Source organism: Triturus cristatus, chromosome 7, assembly GCF_964204655.1.
Source record: "Triturus cristatus chromosome 7, aTriCri1.1, whole genome shotgun sequence".
In the NCBI taxonomy this organism is placed as follows: domain Eukaryota; kingdom Metazoa; phylum Chordata; class Amphibia; order Caudata; family Salamandridae; genus Triturus; species Triturus cristatus.
Genome location: NC_140590.1, coordinates 765,163,734 through 765,189,234, shown reverse-complemented (window position 1 = coordinate 765,189,234; position 25,501 = coordinate 765,163,734). Strand labels below are relative to the sequence as shown.

Here is a 25,501-nt window from a genome sequence, read left to right as displayed (position 1 = left end):
TTTCAGGGACGTTATAGTTAGGAATGGAATTTAAAACACCTTTGAAATTCACTGAAAAAGTCAAAGGTTACAGGAACGTTATAGTTGGCCTCAGGTTTCACTCATACCAAACCAGTGAATTTCAGCAGTTATAGGTAACTGAGCTAACTATAACGTGCCCCCCCCGCAATGCATTGCTTATGACCTCAGATATTACATCACTCATGACATGGTTAGTGACATCACTGATGACATCTCAAATGACATCACTGATGACATCATCCAGTGACTGTGAGTGTTTAAAAAAAGTTTATGAGTGTTAAATATATATACCAAGGTGTATTTGTGAATCAGTGGGTGTATAAGTGCCTGTGTGGATCTAATTTTGTGCAGCCTGTGTTCAGCTAGTGGGTGTCAGAATTTACAAAAAACATGTGTTCCTGCAGGAGTGAATCAGCCCAAGTGAAAAAAAGTTCCCTGGGCCAATCAGAGCGCTCCATTTTTAAATTGGTTCTCCCACGAGAGTCTCTCGAGACTCCTGAGGACCCAACTGTCTATATATACAAACATAATTGACCCTTACTTTCTATAAAACTACTGAATAGATTTACACCAAATTACAAAAAGGACAATCCGCAGACCAAGATCTAGCTTCCTGACAAATTTGGTGTAATTCTGTTCAGCAGTTTTTGCTGTAGCGTTGTCCAAAGAAGTCTATGGAAACTGCATGGGGGTTTTGAGTTTTAAGATCCCCCTTTTTTCTTTGCTCCCGCTTAACGGATCCCCCCAAAACTTTCGATGCACAAATTATTCAAAAAGTAACACCTTTTGGAAAGTTTTGTAGGGATTTATTAACGGTGCCAAAGTTATTAGCAACACATAAAACGCTTTTCCTATGGAATAGTAGACCTAACTATAAATACCCAGTGGTGACCATCATTGAATAATATATAGATATATGTGGTCCAGTCAAAGGCGAAAAGCCAAAGCGTGTCAGCAGCCTGAAAAAAAACCAAAGGTTACAGAGATGTTATAGTTAGGTTCAGATTCCGCTAACATAAAACCATAGTAATTCAGCAGTTATAGTTACCTGAGCTACTTATAACTTATGCCTCCGCAAGGCACTTCTTATGACCTCACTTATTACATCACTCATGACATGGTCAGTGACATCACTGGTGACATCTCAAATGACATCACTGATGACATTGCTCATGATATCATCCAGTGAGTGTGCTTCTTAAAAGTTCTGAGACTTAAATATATATACTAACCTACTGCATAAGTTAAATTACTATTGTTTCTTAACTGCTGAGTGATACTATTTGTAACATATGTCATCTGATCTATAATCCTGTTTTCAAAGCAGGTGTACTATTCATCAGTGAACTAGACTCTGCACTGACACATGTCTCCTGCTGATGTATATGTATGGAAGTGCTTAGTGACAGTCTAAGCTGTTAATTGAGACTTTATTCCACAGTGATGGCTGAGTATAGTTCTGTGTTATTACATACTGACCAGTTTTCTTAGACCTCTCTTCTTTGTGATGAATGACTGTAGTAGTAAATTACAATAAATTCATCTGTTCACTAAGACCTTTCTCTGGGATGATGGCTCAGTGTAGTAGACATTTCTGACAGACTGACCTCTCTGCTTACACCTTTCTAAAGGATGAAGAATAATTTTACTAGTGGTTTGTGACACAGTGGCCTGTCCACTAAGACCTCTCCACTGGTTGTATGTTGTAGTGGTTTGTGTAAATCTGACATTTGCACTAAAGCCTCTTTCCAGGTTCACAAATGGTGTAGTTGTGGTTTGCAATAGCCTATACGGTTAGACATTGTACTTTGGTCATTAGTGTTTAGAGTAGTGGTTCAGAAGACACAGAACCTTCTGCTGAGGCTTTCTCTTAGGTGATAGGTGAGTGTAGTAGTTTTTAATTTTCTTTTTAGAGTTTTATATATCGCGAACTAGACCCGAACATATCAGGTAACATAGTGCTTTACATGAACACCAGTTTCGTTACACAAGGACACATTTATTTTGTTAGGCACGGGGAGATTAAGTGATTTGACCAGAATCACAGGATGTTGAGCGCCGTTGCCGAGACTCAAACCCAGTTCCCCAGCTTCGAGGTCGACCGCTCTAGCCATAAGGCTATATTCTCTCCCTCTAACCTTAGTTGATAAGGTTACAGTGAGCCCTGTGCTGTACATCTAGCACTTGTGTCGTCTTCTTATTTAACAAATAAATAAATGGTATTTTATGGACTATATTGAAGTATACTTTGCTGGATGATGTAATCAGTGATGTCATTTACCATTTAATGAGTCAAGTAATATGTGAGGTCAATTTCTTGCCTATGAGCGGATCCTCACAGACCCCTCTATCAGTCCCATGGGGTCAGGGTACCTCTACCCTGACCTCTTCTATCACTATTACATTTTATTAGTCCTAATGTGTGTTACTCCTCGGAAGGACTTGCCGATATAAATCAGTTCTTTATCCCCACTTCCTGAAAAGAACACAGGAATGCACTCCCAATTGCCAGTTGTTTCAATTTATTCCAAGAAGCAAGTTGGCAAAACAAAATGTTTTAAAATATATGTATATTACATAGTGGCGGTCACCACTAGGTAGGTATAGTTACATCTGCTTTTCCATAGACTGAGCTCTTTTTTGGTTTGCCAATAACTTTGGCCCCATTTAACACATTTTCACAAAACTTTCCCAAAAAAAGTTCATCCACCTCAGCTCCTTCTTGGAAAGTTTCGGGATGATCTGTCAAGTGGGGGTGAGAAAAATAGGGGTCTCAAAATGAAAAATCCCCATGCATTTTCCATAGACTTCTTTAGACAAGGCTACAAGTGAATTGCACCAAATTTGACAGGAAGCTAGATCTTGGTCCGCATATTGTGCTTTTTGTGATTTGGTGTAAATCTGTTCAGTAGTTTTCTGAGATATTAAGGATCAAAAATAATTGTAAATTTTGTCAAATGGGCTCGCGAGAGTCCTGCAAGAATCCCACGAGAGTGTGAAATAAAAAATGGAGCCCTGTGATTGGTCGAGAGGCCTGTTTTTCCCATGATCCTGACAAGGGAGTTATCGACGACCGGGAGACAGGACGGCGGTATACGCTATCGAAAGGAGTGTAAAAACCTTCTGGCACATAATAACAATGGACCCGACACTACTGCGAAACATCTAACTTACCCACAAATGAGACAAACAAATAGATAAAGGATAACAAGGTGCTCAGAAGCGACCACCACAGTTGGAGCACTAACTGAGAATGGCCAGCCAATGCCCAACGGGAAACAAAAGAGAAATATGAATATAGGTGTGCCAGTGTGGAAAAGAATAAATCAGGATAAGGACTAAAGGATCTCCTACCCAACCTCCGCTGCATTGAAATACAAAAGAGCAAGCTGTCCTGAAGAAGGTGGATTGAATCACATGTATCCACTGAAACGTGCGTCGGCCTGATTTTTTCCAGCAGGCTGCATAACCATGGACATTAATGAAGATTTTTTCACCATGAGTCCTTAGCTGCAAGCCAATTCCTAGCTGGAAAATAAATGTTTTGTGATGTGTGTATGAGTTTGGTTGGTATGCTTTGACTGTATGTGAGGTTGTAAAAATGTGATTTTGGTATGGGGCAAATTTGAACTTGTTGTTTTTGTAAATATTTGTTTTACTAATCATCTTAGATCTGTAGATTCAATAGAGGTATAAAAATGACTTGTCACTTCTGAGTGATTGTATATACAGATGTAAGAACAAAAATGATGGTTTCACTATTTAAGAAATGTTAATGAAAAAATTATTGAAAAAAGAGATAGAGAAAAAAATAATAAATGTTATTATACAAAATGAAATGTATGTATTTTCTGTAAGACTTTTTCTCATAATGTACAATTGAGGGATAGCCCAATAGAGCTAGTTGTGGCTGAAATTGAATTAGTGTGGGTCGAGTGGGAGGTGCATATACGTGTATACTTCTGTTTTCCCCTTTTCTCCTAGATCACATAATCAAAACTAAGGGGTACCTTTGTTTTTGCCTGTTTTTCCCTTGAACCTTCATGCTCACGCAGGATCGAGAGGCTCCCTTGAGGCTCCCTTGAGTCCAGCAAGAGCGAGCACTTTAATTGGTTGGCTGTTGGAATGTTAGAAATGAATTGGCAGACCTTCTCCGTTTACTGTGAAAAAATGGAGGTGTTGTGGAAATGAAGTACACAATCTATGTAAGGGGGATCAGAAAGGCATGCTGTCCCCCTAGATTTAGAGAGGAGGTATCTAAGGGATAAGTACTATTAAGAAAATAAATGTATATTGTTTTTAACTAATTTTTACGATTTTGTGAGACTCTTGCGGGATCGTGACTAGTAAAAAGGAGTAGATGAGTTCTCATTAGACTCTGTTAGTAGAAACGCATATTTTGGCACTTCTTTTTGAGAGGAACTTATGTTTTACACATAACACATAAGTACTGTGATGATTAGAATGTAAATATTTTTTTTTAAATGGTACAATCTCACAAGACTCTTGTGGGAGCGTGAAAAATAGTTGATCTTTGAATACACTGTAGTATACACTCTTCCTACTGTAGGAAGGATTATTACTGGAGAGGGTGTTTATCAGAGTCTACTATTTATGCCCATCGCATTGGTAAGAGTTGTGAGTAGAGTGCAGTCTCTTCCCACACCCTACTATGAACACCTATTATCAGAGATAGGGTTGTTGGCAAGGAGGGTAGTCCCTCTCCACTCACTACTACACACACCCATCATCTGAGAGAGAGGTGTCAGCAGAGAGGCCAGTCTCTCTCAACACACCCTACTATGTACACCTGTCTTCTGAGTGCAAGGTCTGAAAGCACAGGCCTGTCAATCTCCTCACACCACTACATACACCAGTTATCTGAGACAGAGTTCTGAAAGGAAAGGCCAGTCTATTCACACACTGTAGTATGCACACCCGTCATTTGAAAGAAAGGTGTTAAAGGAGAGGCTAGTGCCTCCCCACACACTACTGTATAAGCCCATCATCTGAGAGAGAGGTCTGAAAGGGAGCGGATAGTTCCTCCCTGCACACTAATATCCACACCCATCATCTGAGAGAAAGGTCTCAGTGCAGAGGCCAATCTCTCCCATACACCCTACCACGCACACCTGTCATCTGAGAGGAAGGTCTGAAAGGAGAGGGCAGTTCCTCTCCACACCCTACTATGCACACCCGTTATCTGAAACAGAGGTCTGAAAAGGAAGGCCGGTCCATGCACACATCCTACTATGCAGACCCGCCATCTGAGAGAGGTGTTAAGGCCAGTCCCTCCCCACACACTACTTTGAACACCCGTCATCTGAGTCAGAGGTCTGAAAGGAGAGGATAGTCCCTCCCTGCACAGTCCCTCCCTGCATACTACTACGCATACCCATCATCCAAGAGAGAGGTCTCAGTGGAGAGGCCAGTCTCTCTCCATAAACCCTACAACTCATACCTGTTATCTGAGAGGGAGGTCTGAAAGGAGAGGCTAGTTCATCTCCACACACTACTTTGCACATCCGTCATCTGAGAAAGAGATCTGACAGGAGAGGGCAGTCCTGCCCCATGCACAACTATGCATGCCTGTTATCTGAGAGAGGGGTGCGAAAGGAGTGGCCAGTCCCTCTAGATACCCTACTATGCACACCCGTCATCTGAGACAGAGGTCTCAGTGGAGAGACCAGTCTCTCTCCACAAGTCGTACTACGCACACCAGGCATCTAAGGGAAAGGTCTGACAGGAGAGGCCAGTCCATGTACACACTCTAATATGCACACCTGTCACCTCAAAGAGAGGTTTGAGAAGAAAGAGCAGTCCCTCTCTACTCACTACTATGCACACCCGTCATCTCAGAGAGAGGTCTGAGAGGAAAGGGCGGTCTTTCTTCATTCACTACTATGCACATCTGTCATCTGAGACAGAGGTCTCAAAGGAGAGTTTACTTCATCCACAGACCCTATTATTCACACGCATCATCTGATAGATAGGTCTGTTAAGAGAAGCCAGTCTCTACCCATGGTCTAATTTGCACATATGTTACTCTAGGAAGATGCCTCAGTTGACAGGGCAGTGTGTTTCCGTACCATAGTCTCTATAGTTGTTTTGGAAGACAGACTTCTCAGCATAGAGGTCATTTAATCCCTACTCTTCACTTGTACAACTGTCATCTTGGGGAGTGCTGCGAAAGGTATGTAAGCCCCTTTTCACACCCTTATTTGCACACCCATCATCTAGGACATAGGTCACAGGAGAGGGTCCATTCTCTTTCCACAATGTACTACACAGACTTATCATGCAAGAGACATCTGTCAGCAAATAGGGCAGTTCCTCCCAACAGTCTACTATGCATACCTGTCAGCATTGGAAGAGGTATGAGCACAAGATACATTATTCTGAAACCCTACTACAGACACCTTGTACCCTGGTAAGATGTGTTAGCGAACAGGTCACTCCCTTCTCAGACACCACTGAGTATCCCTGTTGGTATAAGGCGAGGTGCGGCAGAGAGGTCACCCCTTGCCAACACCTTACTGCACATCCATGTTGTCTTGGAGATAGGTGTTAGTGGAGAGGAAAATGTTTCCCTACACACTACCTTACATGTCTGCCATCCTGGGGAGAGCTGTCATTGGGCAGTGAAATACATTCCCGCATCCTAATATTTATGTTTTTTTTCCTGCGAAGAGGTCTTAGTGGAGAGGCCAATACTTGTTATACTTACTATGAAATAGTAATGTCTTACATGTGAGGTTTGTGCCTTCCCCACCCTACTATACATACTGCTAAGCCTGAGGAAAGCTGTGAGTGGAGAGGCAGTGTCTCTTTACATCCTACCCTACACACTGGCTACCTTCATGCATGGTCTTTCTGGAGAGTACAGTCTCTCCCTATAGTCTACTGTACACAGTTGTTAGGCTGTGGAAAGGTGTCAGCGAGATACTAGTGTCTTAAACCCTACTATGTGCTGTTGTTATACTCTGAAAAGGTTTCATTTGAAAGTCTACTTTCTCCCCACACCCTACTAATGGGGACTATAAGGCATATGTACTGTTATAAAAGAAAGTGTAAATTCTTCCTCCAAAAACAAAGTTTATGATCACACGAGACTCTTGCAGGGTCATAAACAAAGTACTGATTGAACTTTTTCTAATAATAGAAAATGGATTTAAAATAAATAAATGACTATCAATGTGTGCTATGTGCCAATGTTCGTCTTGTGCAGACAAAACATAAATCTACGGAGCATATTTACAAGTTCCTATTGCGAAAGGAACATCACTTTAAGTGATGTTCCTGTGACGATATGGGCTGCGCCTTATTTACAAGGCAGCGTTAAGCCACTTAATGTGGCTTAAGGCTGCCTTGTAAATAAGGCACCCTTTCACGCTTTACTTTCGACATAACAGTCGACATAAACGCTGTTCAGGGGCAGAAATCGCTCGCTAGCCGCCATCACCGGCCTTGAGGAGCCACGGGACACGCCCACTCCTGTTGGCCACGCCCACCCTCCACCAAGTATAAATACGAGCGCTGATTGATAGCACCGCATTTAGACTTGAACCTCCTGAGGCGAATAGCCGGGAGCCACTTTGCAAAACTGCTTTTAAAACTTGTGTTAATTGATTTTAATTCACTTGCAAACCTTCTCCCAGCACTTACCTGAACTCCCCAAACAGTCGACATAAACGCTGTTCAGGGGCAGAAATCGCTCGCTAGCCGCCATCTACAAGTCTGTAAAATAAATACGCTTTGCATTTCATTAAACTAAACACACTGTTACTAATCTGTTACATTGAAACCAATTGTTTTAAATTACACATGCTACATCAGGATATAATCAGTGCAAATGGAAAGACCATTATAAAAATTACGACCTCGAGAGAGGGTCACAAGAGAAAACAAGAAAGCACCGCCCCCTCGGATTGTGCACGAGGGATTGTCTGCCGGGCTCTTGCAAGAGTCTCGTGAGGGCTTTGGATAAGGGGAAAAATGGAAACATAGCACCAACAACATAGATCATGAAACTATAGCAAAGCTCTCAAAAGAGAGTTTTGAACAACAATAAAAAGATTTTTTTTACATTTTAACATTTGTTTTGTATTAAAGAAATCTTTTACTAGGGTCGGACAACAACATACAACTTGAGGTGTTAATCAAACACCAACAGCAAAAAGGAGAAAAACATACAAAAAAATTATTTAAAAAAATAAAAAATAAATAAACTACTGCCTCAGGGGCACTTGTGCTCTTGGGCAACGTTTTCCTGGGCAGACCTGCTTGTCTCTGATGAAAAAAATGACCTGCTTGCCCAAGCAGCAAAATAGCTGTTTATTTAAAACAAATCAGGGTTATGTCTTGGAGCAAATGATGTTGAAGCCCCTGTAGAATTGTCTAGCTCTGCAGCATGGGTCAACTCTGCCTGTGCAAGCCTTTGCAAATGCCTAGACCTCAGGTATCTCCACATCCCTGTGGTACTCATACTATAGTGTTAATTTCTGCTCCCCCGCTGAACTTTTTGCTGCAACGTTTACAGGTCCTGTACTTTGCAGATACCTTATTAGCACGTGGCCTCATTTAGAAGAATTGCCACACCAATGATCCCTTGGGTGGCTGTGGTGGCTGAGGTGGTGCAGAAGTATCTGACTGTTCATCTGAATCAGATGAAGACACCTTTCTGCTAAAAGGTAAACAGGATAGGAGAGCAAGTCAAATATATCTACTCTCACCAAAGTCCAATAGTGAAATAAAGCTAAAAGGATGGAATCTTATTTGTCTAAATAAAAACATCCTTATGATTGCGAGAGGCTCGCAAGCATCTTGGATGTCCGTAAAAATGAAAATAAAAACATCCTTATGAACAAATCAGAATCCTTCCTTAGGGTGTGCTTTCTCTCCCAGAACACTGGCGTGAGACTTGAGGGTATCTTGGAAGACCACAAAAACTATTTCCTTTATATCTTCTATAGAACAGTACACAATTTATTTTTCTACCTTAAACATGTCTGTTGTTCTATTTTGTTCACAATTACAATATATCACTGTAATTAACTTAATTGCACATGTACAATAAAAGTTGTTATCAGTGCCGAACGGGAAGTAAAGCCCCCTCGAGTATACACAGGTGATTGGGCATCCAGCTACCACGAGTGTCTTGCAAAAACCATAAATATCCAAACATCTTTTATTCACTGCTGTATTGAAGATTTGCATTAAAAAGTGATAAAGAACCATATGCAATAGATGAGAATGAAATTTAGAACTTTGTGTTATCCAAGTGTCCCGCAAACTTTATGCGATGCTCTCAGCGCAAGAGTAATGACACCTCAAAAAAGGATTGCTGGTCGCATGTCTCAATATCAGAGCTCAAATAATGAGCAAATAAACAATTTCTATCGAAATATTAATCTGTTTTTTCTCACACATATCTTATAAATATTTTGTAAACGAGGAACCATATCCTGTTTTGTTACAATAAAAAATAATCTTTTACTAAAATAATGTCTGAACACAACATATATTAAGCAAAACCAATGGAAATGATGGACGGAGTGTTGAACATTGCAAGCACTCACCCCCAGTCAACTGATCTGGGTTTAATCCATCACCGTTCTTTAGCCCACTCTGCCACCCCAGTTCAGACATGGCCATATGCAAATCAGTCTGACCCTGTGCCTCATGGGAACAGTCCAGCCCGAACTGCCAAGCAATGACTTCCCTGGACCGGAAACCAGCTTCCTAGGACTGGTTTCTGGCATTTCAGCCGTCTTCAGCCAGGCTTGCTTGAATCCAGTGGCAAAGTGAGCAAGGGACTCACGTCTGAGCATACCCTGCCAACTTATGGCGAACAAAGCAAAACCAATGGAAATGATGGACGGAGTGTTGAACATTGCAAGCACTCACCCCCAGTCAACTGATCTGGGTTTAATCAATCACCGTTCTTTAGCCCACTCTGCCACCCCAGTTCAGACATGGCCATATGCAAATTAATCTGACCCTGTGCCTCATGGGAACAGCCCAGCCCGAACTGACAAGCCATGTCTTCCCTGGACCGGAAACAAGCTTCCTAGGACCGGTTTCGGCATTTCAGCCGTCTTCAGCCAGGCTTGCTTGAATCCAGTGGCAAAGTGAGCAAGGGACTCACGTCTGAACATACCCTGCCAACTTATGGCGAACAAAGCAAAACCAATGGAAATGATGGACGGAGTGTTGAACATTGCAAGCACTCACCCCCAGTCAACTGATCTGGGTTTAATCAATCACCGTTCTTTAGCCCACTCTGCCACCCCAGTTCAGACATGGCCATATGCAAATTAGTCTGACCCTGTGCCTCATGGGAACAGTCCTGCCCGAACTGCCAAGCCATGTCTTCCCTGGACCGGAAACAAGCTTCCTAGGACCGGTTTCTGGCATTTCAGCCGTCTTCAGCCAGGCTTGCTTGAATCCAGTGGCAAAGTGAGCAAGGGACTCACGTCTGAGCATACCCTGCCAACTTTTATGGCGAACAAAGCAAAACCAATGGAAATGATGGACGGAGTGTTGAACATTGCAAGCACTCACCCCCAGTCAACTGATCTGGGTTTAATCCATCACCGTTCTTTAGCCCACTCTGCCACCCCAGTTCATAACATATATTATACAGTCATTCTATCATACATACACTCACAAAAACAATAATTTACTTTAAAAAACTACAAATTCACTGAAAAAAACAAAGGTTAAAGTAATGTTATAGTTAAGTGAATTTCTCAGTGACAACGTTAACATTCTCAACCAAAAAGAACACAGAAATTTAGCAGTTATAGTTAGCGGCACTAACTATAAATTACGCTGCCACAATGCACTGCTTATGACCTCACACAGGACAACTCAAGACATCATTTATGACATCACTCATGACCGACATCTCAAATGACATTATTGATGACATCCTTGATGATATCATCCAATGAGTGTGCAAGTTTGTGTTATAGTTTACTTAGTGGCGATAGTCTAGTATCCCAGGAGAGGGTGTAGTACTCGAGATGATGGTGGGTATACTTGGTATTGGTTGCGTCGGCAGTTGCTGCACTTATTTTGAAGTAAAATAAAAAGTATATTCATCACTGTCTCAAGTGCTGCATGCTCCATTGGAGATTTGAATAGATATTAATGGATCAGCAAACCGTTACGGCAACACTGGCTACAAGAACACACTCTTATTGCCCAACATTAAAAGGAGCGAGAGATAGAGAGAAAACTCCACAGCACTTTTAGTTTGGATGGTGACCTGTGGAAATGTTTCTTTCCACTAATAAAACCTTGACATTTTTGATGTGTCCACATGAAATTTGGCAGATACTTGGAGCCTTACTTTAGGGATTGACTATTGGGAAATTCCAACAATGATGTGGGAGGCTATCTAGAATCCACCATGCTCCCACTATGGCCGCTGGCCTCACTTTTAAAATTTTAAGGTAAGAAAATATCCCCTTAGTGAGGTAAATATTAATTATCACAGAGAAAGATGCAATTCGTTGAATTATTTGTTCCATTCAATATTCCTGTTACTTTATTCTAGTTTGAATGAGTTTATACTGTATATATTTCATACATCACGCTACATCACGTTTAATTCCAAGAACAGTGAAGATTGTACATCCTTTAAGAATACAAACTGAAAATGGTTGTAGCGCAAAATAGTTGTTCATTATGTGTGTAATTTCAGCAATCTGTGCCCTAGATTAAAAAAAATGTATATCCCTTTCTTGAGTGACATTTCACCCTCAATGTGATATACATCTTACTGGAGTCTTCATATGTGAGTTATGGTAGCAGAGGCTAATGCGATCAGTCAATCTCCTAGCTATTAATGTTCAGTGGTTGTCTCATTAAATAAACAATTATTTACATAAGCTGTCATCATGCCATGCTTCTTTAATCAGTTAATTGGTAGAACACCACTCCACAAAACAATAAATGCTCTGTTGTTGGCTTGTCCAAAAGTAAGTCAGTGTACTGTTAATTTCTTAATTCAAAGCAGAGGACTCCAGCTGTAAAGAATTATCCTTACAGTAACTGACTTCCATATGAAGAGCTTTGGTCATTCATTATTTGTGGATCAGTGCTCTGCGGGCTAACTGGAACAGTCCTGCAAACGGATGATGTTCGCCATGAAGCTCAAGGAATCCAATTGACCTGGGCTGAAATGACTGACTGGTAGTCATGAGACCCACTGCACGGAGAAATGCTCATGCTATGTTTGCAAGTTACTTCCCTTTTGTGTGCCCACAGAGAAATGTACCCTAATGCTATGTACTCAGTGGGATATAATATTTATATGTGTGTGTGTGTGTGTGTACAAAGTTTCCATAGGAAAAGCGTTTTTTTTTTGTCAATAACATTGGCGCCACTTGACGAATCTTCATGAAATTTCTACAAAACCTTCCTTTTTTGGTTCAGCTGCTGTGTTGAAAGTTTTCGGGTGATTTGTTATGCGGGGGCCGAGAAAAAAGGGGGGTCCTAAAATGCATTTTCCCCATCATATGTCTATGGGTATTTTTAATTTTTTTTAACACGACTACAGCCCGAACCGCTGAACAGAATTACACCACATTTGGCAGAAAGCTAGATGTTGGTTCAGAAATAGTACTTGTGATTTGCTGTAAATCTATTCAGTAGTTTCAAAGATATTTCGGTTTAAAAAAATGTAGATATCTGGGAGCCCAAAAACTGTATTGAAATCCTACAGAAATTTGATTGGCTGCCAACACTTCAACCAGGAAGTTTTGGCAGCCATCTTAGGAGTAATATACGTGACAGAACCCTATTGAAATGCATTGTAGTGAATGGCAGGTATTGATGGTCACAATAAGCGAAAAGTATAAAGGGGGATAACAGATTTTAGTTACAATATAAGTCATTTGTTGATGGTACCATACTCTTTTTAGGTCTTGGGACCATCCGGTCGGCAGACCGGAAGTCCGGAGATTTAATGACTTGGGAGAAGAGGGGCTTGAACCCGCCCCTCTTCTGCCCTGTTCTCCATTGGCTGGCCTCGTAAATGCTGGCCAGCCATTGGAGAAGAGGTCCCGTCACTCCAATCATGCCCCGTCCTTTTCGGATCGGGGGGCGTGTTTTTTGCGAAAAGTCTCAGGGAGGAGACAACAGCAAAACACGCCCCCGAATCCGAAAAGGAGGCAAGGGAGCTGTGTAACCCCCGCAGGTAGGCGGCTGTCTTCACGAAGGGCCAGGCTCCGATGTGCCTGCTCCGGCGTAGAGTCCCGGCCGATCACGCAGGAAAGCCGAGCTCATTCGGATCCCAAAGTATGAAGCAGCACCCAAGGGTCCTCGTTTGGGTAAGGGGATCCCCAGGCAGCAGGGAATCCCGCTGGAGTTAACGGGCCGGATGGGAGAAGCAAGATCACGAGTCCGCCATCTTATCGGGCTTAGCGCCCCCTCGGGCAGTAGCTTTATATAGTAATTTAGCCCTAAATACTTTTAATAGGTCACAGAAAATAACCGCTGCTTTACAAAGTAGCACACAACTAACCCAACTCTGCGTGTTACAGTGTATCTACACACAGTCATGACCTGCCACCCGCCTGTGATACATGTATCGCCGGACCCCTTCAGTCGAAAAAGAGATACAGTTGCATCTGGCGGCTGCGGGTTCTGTAGGGGGCCTCCAGACATGCGCTGCTACACTTTATTTATAAAAGCACAAATGTGCCGTCCGGGGGCCCATGGCCGGGGGCGGATGTGCGTGTTTTCGATACACTTGGCTCCCTTGGGAACAGACTGCTCTAGCCGGGCTTTGAATGTTTTTTGTTTTCCTTGCATCGCCCTTGAAGTGGGGAGCAAACCGATGCAGCGTGCTTATCGGCATGGAACGATGTGCCCGCTCATGCCTGGACTGTATCAAGTATTGTAGCGCTGCTTGGATTCGAACACCTCTCCTGCCCCCCTGGCCCGGGTAATCAGCCTCCCACTGTCTGGTTTCTCGGCCTCACCCCTTCACAGTCTAGATTCCTTCTCTGCTCGCCCCTTCAGTCCCTTCATCAACTTCACCACACTCCCCCAGGCTCTGTTTGCGCATCAGTGTTGTTATCACAGAAAGGTGTGTCTGGTTTACACTCTCCCTTTTTCTCCTCTCTTCACTCCCTCCTTCTCTCGCCAACTCCTTTCTTTCTTTACTACCCTGGTTCTTTTTTGCACACTCCCATTCTCTCCTCTCTTTATCACCCCTTCACATCTTAAATTATTTTCCCTGCTCTATCCACTGTACCTTTATAGTACCCTTTCCACACGACGGTCTTCATTAGGCCTTTATGTCTTAAACTCTTGCTTCTCTCCTATCTGCACTGCCCTTTCATCTCGTTCTCTCTCTCCTACTGTCTTCGCTGCCCATTCCTCGTGTCCTGCCTCCTCGTTTCTCTTTCCTCCTTCTCACCGTATTCTCACCCTTCTCCACTGCCTCTTTGTCTATTGAACGCTCTCTTTGTCTACCCACTGACCTTTATCTCATACTCTCCCTTTCTAGTATCTCTTCTCTGCCAATTGTCTTTTCACCCTCCCTTCACAATTCTTCTCACTGCACGTTTTCCTTCCCTTCTGTCTTTATGACGCCCTTTTCTGTAGAACTTTTTCTTGCTTCTCTATTCGCAGCCTCCTTTCTGTCGTCCACTCTTCTCTTCTCACTGCCAATGTTTCTCTTATATTCTCCCCTGCTCTCCCTTCTTCACTGCTCGTCCTCTCTCTTCTTCTCACTGCCAATGATTCTCTTATATTCTCCCCTGCTATCCCTTCTTCACTGCATCTTTGCTCCGCTCTTTCCAACCCCTTCCTTCCTCCACTCACCTCTTCTCTTTTCACTACCCCTTTTTAGGTCTCGGGACCATCCGGTCGGCAGACCGGAAGTCCGGAGATTTAATGACTTGGGAGAAGAGGGGCTTGAACCCGCCCCTCTTCTGCCCTGTTCTCCATTGGCTGGCCTCGTAAATGCTGGCCAGCCATTAAAGAAGAGGTCCCGTCACTCCAATCATGCCCCGTCCTTTTCGGATCGGGGGGCGTGTTTTTTGCGAAAAGTCTCAGGGAGGAGACAACAGCAAAACACGCCCCCGAATCCGAAAAGGAGGCTGCCTTTCTCCGAGGCATGCTCTACCTCGGAGAAAGGCAGTGGCGTGCCTTTTGCTCTGCCCCAACAGAGCCGGTGTCCTGACCTTACGAAGGGACAGCTGCTTCGCCAGGGAGCAGATCTGCGCTGCAATTCGGCCCATAGCGCCATGAAGCCCCGTGAGGTGTGTGCGCGTGGCAGAGATGGACACGTGCAGAGTTGGCCTTGTGGGAGCACTCATTTACAGTTACTGGTGGGTGGGCAAAAAGATGGATGAATGAATAGACTATGTAGAGCAGATGATATCCCTTGTGTAAACTAGAAAACACAAGCATTGACAATCGACAACACATTTGTCTTTAGAGCGCGAGAGAACGCAAAGTGCATTTAAGCATCAGTATTTCGGGTTTCACCACAGTCCTCGTGGAGCGCGGCAGGCTCCGGGCACCCCCGGCTGGGCTGTGGGCTGTGCAGCCAGTGCGGGGGCGCCTCTGACCATAGCAGGGCACACTTGTAATTTGTACCTCATGTATCAGTACTGTTCCTATTGTGAAGCGCTCTGACACCTTCGGGTAAAGTCCGCGCTATACAAAAACGCATAAAATAATTTTTTAAAAAGATGAAAAAAAACCGCCCCAGAGTGCGGGAAGAGCACGCCCTGATGACGGGCAGTGTCCCTGGGGCAGCACCGAGCCAGCCCCCGGCCCAGTTCACACCGGGGTTTGTGCAACACGGTGCCGTGGTGAGTGAGCCACCTGGGAACACAACCCCCCCCCCCCCCCCCCCCCCCCGGCCCCACCTCCCCCCACCCCCCGGGCACAGCTCACACCGGGGTTTCCTGAATATAAACTCCATTTGTGCAATATTGTGCCATTGGCAGGTAGCCACACGGGGAACGCCCCGCCCCAGAGGCGGGCAGACCGGTTCCTGGGCCCTCGGCGTGACCCAGCTTCCTTCAGAATACCCATCATTACATCACCGGTGGAATAAACAACCCGGAAGGAGCTGCAGATTCATAGTGCCCTCAGTGAATGGGAGGGGCGGGGCTTACCCTGACCCTGTGGGCACACACTGCCAGTCTGGCCTCGCCCCGCACCCATCCGTAGCAGGAAGTGCAAGGCTCACCCTGACCCTCTGGAGTCTGGGCACACTCTGCCAGCCAGGCCTCGCCCCTCACGGCCTCCCCTATCACTGGCAGGAGGGGCAGGGCTCCCCGTCCTGGACGGAGGGGCGTCGGGCTGAACCTGACCCTCTGGGCTCACTGCCAGTTAGGTCTCGCTACGCGCCCATCACTAGCAGGACGGGGACAGGAGGGGCAGAGCTTGCCCTGATCCTCTGGGTATTCACTGCCAGTCTGGCCTCGCCCCGCACCCATCACTAGCAGGAGGGGAAGGGCTCCCGGTCCTGGACTGAGGGGCGCCGGGCTCACCCTGACCCTCTGAGCACACACTGCCAGTCTGGCCTCACCCCGCACCCATCCGTAGCAGGAGGGGCAAGGCTCACCCTGATCCTCTGGGCACACACTGCCAGCCTGGCCTCGCCCCGCACCCATCACCAGCCGAACGGGGGTAGGAGGGGCACTCTGCACTCCAGAGTTTCCCGGAAGTAGTGTGCAGCCGAAATCCAGCCGGAAGATTTTATACTCTGCTGAGCCCCAAGACTTGGAGAGTGCTGAGGAACCCTTCGAATATTTATTTATGTGTATATATGAGGCAGATCTTACCATACATGCCAGCATGTTGGAAGAGGAAAGGGGGATATTTAAAAAACATCATCCTGAGAATGTCTTTCTCCCATTGACTTCTATTGTGGCTGCACGGGGTCTATAGGCGTGTATGGGATTTGCAAGTCTGCTGCTGCGGGATGGAATAGCAGAGATTGAAACAGAAGTTTTTTCCACACCTGTCAAGAGTGCATAGAAATCGCTATGCCAGGCAGAGGGCGCGTGGCATAAGTGTTGTGCACTGGCCTGCAGGATCAGGTTCCTGGCAGTGCATACTCCGAGTAACACGAGGCCAGCCCCTCCCATCTGAAGCAACCCGAGCAGTCGGGTATGGGCCTGTAGGAATCGGAGGCGGGAGGCTAGCCTTGACATCGGTACTTTCCCGCCGGAACCGGGAGGGTTCGATGTATGCATTACCCAAAGAGCCTAGACTGCTCTACAGTAGACATGTTTGTTACATGGAAGTTACAATATTACAAAGGAATCATTACAGAAAACAGTACAAGAGGTGTGTCCAGGAGTGACCAGGGTGAGCCGAGTATGTCTGCACCAGCATTTGGTAACAAATAATGTCTTAGCTAAAATCTTGTTGTAGTGGGCCTTCAAGTCCGTTTTGAAAGTCCAGACACCCAAGATGCAACGGGTCTGATGTGGCCAAACCCCTACAGGGTCATAAGAGTCCTCTGTATACTCTAGGAGTAAAGAAACCGACAAAACCTACACAAACTCTGCTTTAAGGCCGGAAAGCGCGGACCCGCCATGTGGTGGCATGCATCGTCATCGGGTTCCTCCGGGCATCACTCACGACGGGTTACAACTCTCTCAAAACTGCAGATGAGCGCTGCCAGTGTGCCCATGCGGCTGTGCCTACGCCAGCTGTGTGTGGGGGTGAAGGAGAGCAGGGAGTAATAATGAAAAGTAAAAGTGATTTAGACGTTGGCCATGTTTGTCACGCCACTATTATTGGGGCAGCGTTTGTACTCCGTTTTACATCTGTATTTAGCTTTCTTGCAGTGTCAAGGCTCAGTTAAGGTCCTGAGGACTGGCACACAGCTGTTAGTAGGGTTAGTAGGACTGGCATACACCTGTTAGTAGGGTTGGTTAGGACTGGCATACACCTCTTAGTGGGGTTAGGAATGGCATACACCTTTTTTAGTAGGGTTGGTAGGAATGGAATACAGCTGTTTGTACGAATGACATATTCCTTTTATTAGGGTTAGTAGGACTGGCATACAGCTGTTAGTAGGACTGGCATACAGCTGTTAGTAGGACTGGCATTCAGCTGATCGGCATGGCATACAGCTGTTAGTAGGACTGGCATGGCATACAGCGGTTAGTAGGAATGGCATACACCTTTTCAGGGTCAGTAGGACTGGCATACAGCTGTTAGTAGGACTGGCATACAGCTGATAGTAGGACTGGCATACAGCTGTTTGTAGGACTGGCATACAGCTGTTTGTAGGACTGGCATACAGCTGTTTGTAGGACTGACATACAGCTGATCGGCATGGCATACAGCTGTTTGTAGGACTGGCATACAGCTGTTTGTAGGACTGGCATACAGCTGTTTGTAGGACTGACATACAGCTGTTTGTAGGACTGACATACAGCTGATCGGCATGGCATACAGCTGTTTGTAGGACTGGCATAATACACCTAAGTAGGGTTAGTAGGAACGGCAGAATCATGTTGGCCCGTTATCACTGTGAGGATGAAGCTGTATTCTCTTTTCTTTTTAATGTGTGCCTTGCAGACATTCATTAAAGCTACGTTTCTTTTCACCAAGAGGCATTTTTAAATCCCTTTTCTTACTTTACTGAGGAGAGCACTAACTTTCAGACAGAGGTTCAATAAAGGGGCAAGTGTCAATTTACACGATAACCGAAGAAAAGAAGCTGAAAAGATACCCTGCACCACTTCGCTGCAGTGGTTTGGAAATGTCGCCACGTGTCTTTGGATTCGCACACCAAGGGAGGGGTAGTATGGACGTCATGATGTAAAGAGGAAGGACTGTACACACTCCTCCGCTCTTGTTGGTGCGTCTTCAAATGTTAAGGACGTGGAGGGGCAGTTGGAGTTTTGACCAGATGGAAGAGTTGCTTCGGTCGGTTCTTGGCTAAGTCCAGGTGGGATGTGAGGTGGTTGGATTCCTCCCAGAAGATGTGTCTTGTACAGGAGCCTGGTATTTCTGAGACGGGTGAGGGTATTGGTGGAGGCCAACCATCTCCATGTTTCTCAGAGTTTTAAGGCTTTCCTTGCACAGTGCTTTGTTGAACGTTGGTGCTGATGGTTTCGGTCGGTCCTTTTTGCCTTGGAGTGGACCTACTTTATCGAGCAGATCAGAAAGGCATTCAAAGCTGCGGGAAGTCGAGTCATTCCCGTCCGTGGTGGGGGAGATGGGGAGCAGTGTCTTCGGAGCAGTGTTGCTAAGTATACCGATGGCCATGTTCTTGGAGCAAAGATGAAAGAAAAAGAGAAGGGAGGACGGAGACAGGATAACATGAGAGAGGAAAGCGAAGGGGAGGGAGTAAGGAGGAAAAGAGGAAGACAGAAATAACAAGCATTTACAATGCAACGGTCTCGGCATTGTTAAAGTTAGAGCTATTGGCATTGCTCATGACAATGCCGTGTCTTTAAATGTTTTAAAAACACAAACATAAACAAAAATAATGTCATGAGCAATGCCAATAGCTCTAACTTTACCAATGCCGAGACCATTGCATTGTAAATGCTTGTTAGGGATTGTGGTGTGTTCTAAGGCGATTTTACCCTGTGGAAATGCCTTCTGCTGGGATTTCGAGAATCATATTTGAGAGAAAACTGTTTCTCATGATTTTCCCATAGAGGCTATGCAAGATGCTTCATGAGCTAATATGATAATATTTTCTGTAAATTTACACTATCTTTCTCAGCCATATGAAAATGAAGTCAGACTATTGATTCCCTTGTGTTCTACTGCAGCCTCCCAAAGTAGTCTAAAGAACAACTAGAGCACTAACGGTGTTACTAATGACAAAAGTATAGCAGACCTGAAGCCACCATGTTGTTGAATCAAACTGGTAAAACTTAAAACATTTAATTTAGAAAGGAAGAAAATGAGGGGGTTTCAGTTTGTCATAGAAATTATAGTTAGTGCTGTAGTAAGAAAAATTAAGACACATTTTAAGTATATACTCAAATATCTTCCTCATCTATTTAATTAAAATATTTTGACATGCAGGCTGAAGCATGCACTTTCTTTTATTTTCTCATGTAATTTTTATTGAAATTTTCAGAATCAGAACAAAAGCGCAAAAGTACATAACATGCACTTTCAGCTCCATCTGCAGACTGCTAGTTAACTCTCTGGTGATCAGCAATTTTACTACAGTGTTCTAATAAACAACCAGAATGCTAACATTTTAAATTAATGCTAAAAGTGTGGCACATATGAACGCCATCTTGATGGAATCAAAGTGGAAAACTGAAAGCAATTTCTACTGATGATACTGCAGTAAATGATGAAATGAGGGAGCTTCGTAACTAATAAGCCTTCCAAGATGGCCACTGGAAAAAATAGCACAAATATAGCACAAATATCACCCAAATGTAGCCCAAGTGTAGCCGAATGACAGAAATGTGCAAAACACAATTAATTTGTTTTATTTGCAGTTCGATAAAGCGTCAACTTGACCTAAAGGTATAGGAGTGCTTTACATGAGCATCAGTTACATTACACAAGAACACATTAATTTTGGTATTATGCATGGGGAGATTAAGTGATTTGCCTAGAATCAATGGATGTCGAGCTGACGCCGAAACTCAAACCTGGTTCCCCGGTTGAAAAGTCTGCAGCTCTAGCTGTAATGCCACATCCTCTCCCTTAACTGTAACTTATAATCAAGTGATAAACTGGATTGAAAAAACATAAAGATAGCAAAATATTTAAAAGTGCTTTGTTGTTATTTGAGGACTTAGAAAATATATCCTCATTTTAGATGTTTAGAGCACTAACCATAATTTCTATGGGAATAAGACCCTCTCATGGAGAAGGGTGCAGAGGCAACAAGTTGACCACACTGTGCAGACAGGAGGGGCAGTGGCAGCACAACAGACCAACAAGGTAAAAGGGGGACAGGGGCAACAAACCAACCATGCAGTACAGGCAAGAGAGGCTGTGGCAATATAAAAGACCATTGAGGGCAGAAGGAATAGTCAGTGGCAGTACAACCATACATGCCAACAGACCCGATTTAGGCAGCAGACTCCCGATGTTGTTAAGCCCAAAAAGCCTTTATTTTATTAGTTTCCTATCTAAAATCTCCTCTTTTTCAATGTAAGTCAATGGGAAAAATCAATTCCCCTGTTTTTTTATCAATCTCTCTCTTACCAAGTTCAAAATGTTGGCAAGATTGGTACATTTGATCACGGAGGGCAGGAGGAATAGGATAGGGGCACTTACTTGGATAAGAGAGGGCAGGAGGGAGGTGGGCATGGGCACCAAACATACCTTACAGGGCAGGCATCAGGGGATGCAGCAGCCCATTTCATCACACAGGGCAAGCGGGAAGATAGTGCAGCAAACGGACCATGGAAAGCAATAGGGAGGGATCAGGGCCATGCACATGGACAACAGAGAGCAGGGGGGAAAGAGGCAAGGGCAGCAAGCTGACCATAGCAGACGGACAGGAGGGGCAGTTGCAGCACACAGAGACATCGGAGGGAAGGTGAGAGTGGGTCAGGGGCAGCAAGCTGACCACACAGGGCAGGTTGGAGGGCTGAGGCAGCACAGAAGATCATGCATGGCAAGCAGGAGGGTTAGAGGCAGCACAACGGCCATGGTGGGCAAGAAGGAGGGGGCAGGGGAATGCACAAAAGACCATGGAGGACAGACGGGAGGGGTGGGTGCTGGACACAGACAAAAGAGGGCAGGGGAAGGGACTTCACAACAGACTATGCAGGGCAGACAAGATGAGCAGTTGCAGCACAACAGAGCACGGAGGGCTGAAGGGATTAGCAGCAAAATGGACCATGGAGGACAGGCGGGATGGGATAGTGGCATGGAACCTGGACAGGCAGAGTGGACGTGTCAGGGACAGGCGGCAGCCATCTGACCATGCCAAGCAGGTGGGAGGGGCAGTGACAGCTGAACAGAACACTCAGAGTAGATAGGAGGGTAGTAGGTCCATGAAATATGGTGGGCTGGAAGGAGGGAGCATGGACATGCACACAGACATCGGAGGGCAGGTGGATGGAGAGTAGGGACAGCAAGATAAGAACAGAAGCTACGCAGGAGGACAATGATGCTGCATAGAATTGGGGAACGGAGGGCATGTGGAGTGGGTAGGGACATTGAGCTAAATGGAAGGAAGTGGCAGCTCATCGGACCATGCAGAGCAGGAGGGAGGGGCTGGTGCATGGACTCGGAAAATAGAGGGTAGGGAGGAGGTGGATGGGGCAGTAGGCTAACTGTTTAGGGTAGGCAGGAAGGGCAGTGGCAGAACAACAGCCACCGACGGCTCTAATGTGGGAGCAGGGCCATGAACAATGGATGGCAAGGAGGAGCGGGGCAGGAGCAGCAAGCTTGAGTGGGCGCAGCACAATGGCAGGCCAGGCCCTGCGTTCCACCCCACACACACTGTGCATTGTGATGGGCATCTTATTTCATGTTAAAAAAACGCTTAGAAATTCACTCAAAAAACTAAAGGTTACAGGGACGTTATAGTTAGGAGATACATTTTAAAAATCCTTAGAAATTCACTGAAAAAAACAAAGGTTACAGGGAAATTATAGTTAGGCTCTGATTTGACTTGTACAAACCAGTGAAATTCAGCTGTTATAGTTAGCTATGCTAACTATAACTCGCGCCCCCACAATGCACTGCTTATGAGCTTATATATATATATATTCACTTAAAAAACCATAGGTTTCACACATGTTATAGTTAGCTGGACATTTCACTCGTGAAAAACCATTGAAATTCCCCCGTTATAGTTAGTGGAGGCAACTATAACTCACGCTACCTCAATCCTCTGCTGATGACGTCAGATATTACATCACTGATGACATATGTGTCTTTCTGAAAAAAAAATATTTGTAATATATGTATAGCTAAAAATTAATGGAAGAAGACATGGGTAAATAAGTGTCTAAATACAGTGATGTAATATCTGACGTCATCAGCAGAGGATTGCGGTCGCGTGAGTTATAGTTGCCTGCACTAACTATAACGGGGGAATTTCAATGGTTTTTCACGAGTGAAATGTCCAGCTAACTATAACATGTGTGAAACCTATGGTTTTTTAAGTGAATATATATATATATATACATATATACACAATGAAGACATAAATGAATAAATGAATAATGTACCCAGAAAAAATCCCACTGTGGTTTTATTTAAAGGACGCATCAGCATGGCCGCTCACATGAGAAACACCGGCACTACAAGCACTATCGGGCCATGGGGTGGCCACGCCCACGAGGGCGTAACTTCATTATTTAAACTGTGGTGCCTGAAATCGTCATGCTATTGCCTCCTGGGTCCGTCGCCTTTGACAAAGTGCTCACTGCACGAAACGCGTCAGGCAGTACGAATTTTGCTGCCGCTTTTCACCTTTCCTCGTTGCTGCTTCAAATAAAGCGGATACTTACTTGTTTCATGGGCTCCTTCCTTCACATGCAACTTGTTGGAGTTATATATATATATATATATATCAGTGAAAAAACCATAGGTTTCACACATGTTATAGTTAGCTGGAAATTTTACTGATAAAAAACCAATGAAATTCCCCCGTTATAGTTAGTGCAGGCAACTATAACTCACGCGACCGCAATCCTCTGCTGATGACATATGTGTCTTTATGAAAAAAAAATATTTGTAATATATGTATAGCTAAAATTTAATGGAAGAAGACATGGGCAAATAAGTGTCTAAATACAGTATTAGCATCAGCAGAAGATTGCGGTCGCGTGAGTTATAGTTGCCTGCACTAACTATAACGGGGGAATTTCATTGGTTTTTTATCAGTAAAATTTCCAGCTAACTATAACATGTGTGAAACCTATGGTTTTTTCACTGAATTTGCAAGGTTTTTTAAATGCTAATTCCTAACTATAACGTGTGTGAAACCTATGGTTTTTTCAGTGAATTTGTACGGTTTTTTAAATGCTAAGTTACTTTACGCCATTCGTGGCGTGCGCGCCCACTTTACGCAGTTAGTGCCGTGCACGCACGGTGAGCACGCGGTGCGCTACGCGCACCGCGTGCCCACGTTACGCTAGATGGGCCATGTACGCACGATGCGCTTCGCGCACCGTGCGCACATGGAGGACATATGATGCGCTTCGTTGTGAAAGGTAATATTTTAATTTTTCACATCTATTATATGCCTTGCACAAATGGTGCCCTTCGGGCACCATTTGCACATGGGGTGGGGAGAGTATGGATAATTTTTATCCGTAATCGGTGAAATTATCGAAAAAATTAAAATTCCGTTTTTGGCCTTAGGGGGTCTTTGAGGACTCCCTCAACATGGCTGGGTTCTTAGGAGCTGTCTAAACAGCCCCTTTACATGTTTTTGGCCTTTGTTTTTTAACCCCCTCTCAGACTGCGAGAGAGAAAATGGCGGCCGCCGCTTCCTGGTTTCGACCGATTCGAATGTTTACTAAGATCTAACAGCCAATCAGAATCGCGCTCGCGCACGGCGGCGTGCACGTACGGTAAGCGCACCGTAAGCGCACCGTAAGCTGGCTCAGATATATATATTGATTTAAAGGCTAATTTCCCAGAATCTACTGAACAGATTTACACCAAACCTACAAAAGGCACTTCCTTGACCTGTAGACTACCTCTCTGCCAAATTTCAAGGAACTCTGTTCAGCCGTTCGGGCTGTAGCTGTGTCTAAAGGTCCTATGGAAAAATGCATGGGAAAAACGCGTTTTGGGACCCCCCTTTTATCTCAGCCCCCGCTTGACGAATCCCCCCGAGACTTTCAGGGTAGGAGCGGAGCGTAGCGCCCCATTAGTTTTGAAAATTTCGCGAGGATTCGTCGACCGGCGCCAAAGTTATTCCAAATAGAATGTTGCAGTTTTCCTATGGAAACAGGGTCCTAACTATAACTACCTACTGGCGACCGCCAGTAGGTAATATATATATATATACATACATATATACATATATATATATACATATATATATATATACACACACGCACATATATATATATAAGATTTTTGTGACGTGCTGAGCAAGTCGGCTTGTGGCAGTCACTGAGACACTGATGGGGAGAGAAAGAAGTCAAAAGAAATTTTGAGAGAGGCGAGGTAGAGTCCCTCCGAATGTGAGCTGAGGAACCGCATTGTCACAGCTCTTGTTGACACAAGTGATCAGTTAAGGGAATGAAGAATTCATTCTTTAGGAGTTTTCTGAATGGATGATGCTTATGCTACTTGGGATCAGGGGTTACCACAATTTTGGGGTGCTGTTAACCAAGTAATTCGCTTCCATTTTTCTGTTGTCTAAGAGCATTGCTGAGTAAGGTGGGCTCCAATCGCCTATGAGCTCCAAGCGCTCGCTCCCACACTGGCTATCCCGCTCCTCTGCCCCCCACTATGTATATATGATAAGAGTGGCTGGTTGCGCAGCCCCTGGTACCTAGGCTCCATGCTGTTGTACGTG

General features: G+C 44.6%; 1 protein-coding gene across 3 annotated transcripts in view; it reads left to right on the top strand.

The window, feature by feature from the left end:
- The window catches only part of LOC146810498 (glucagon-like peptide 1 receptor), a 279,433-nt gene that overhangs the window by 86,999 nt on the left and 166,933 nt on the right, over positions 1 to 25,501 (top strand). The gene's annotated exons all lie outside the window — the stretch shown is intronic.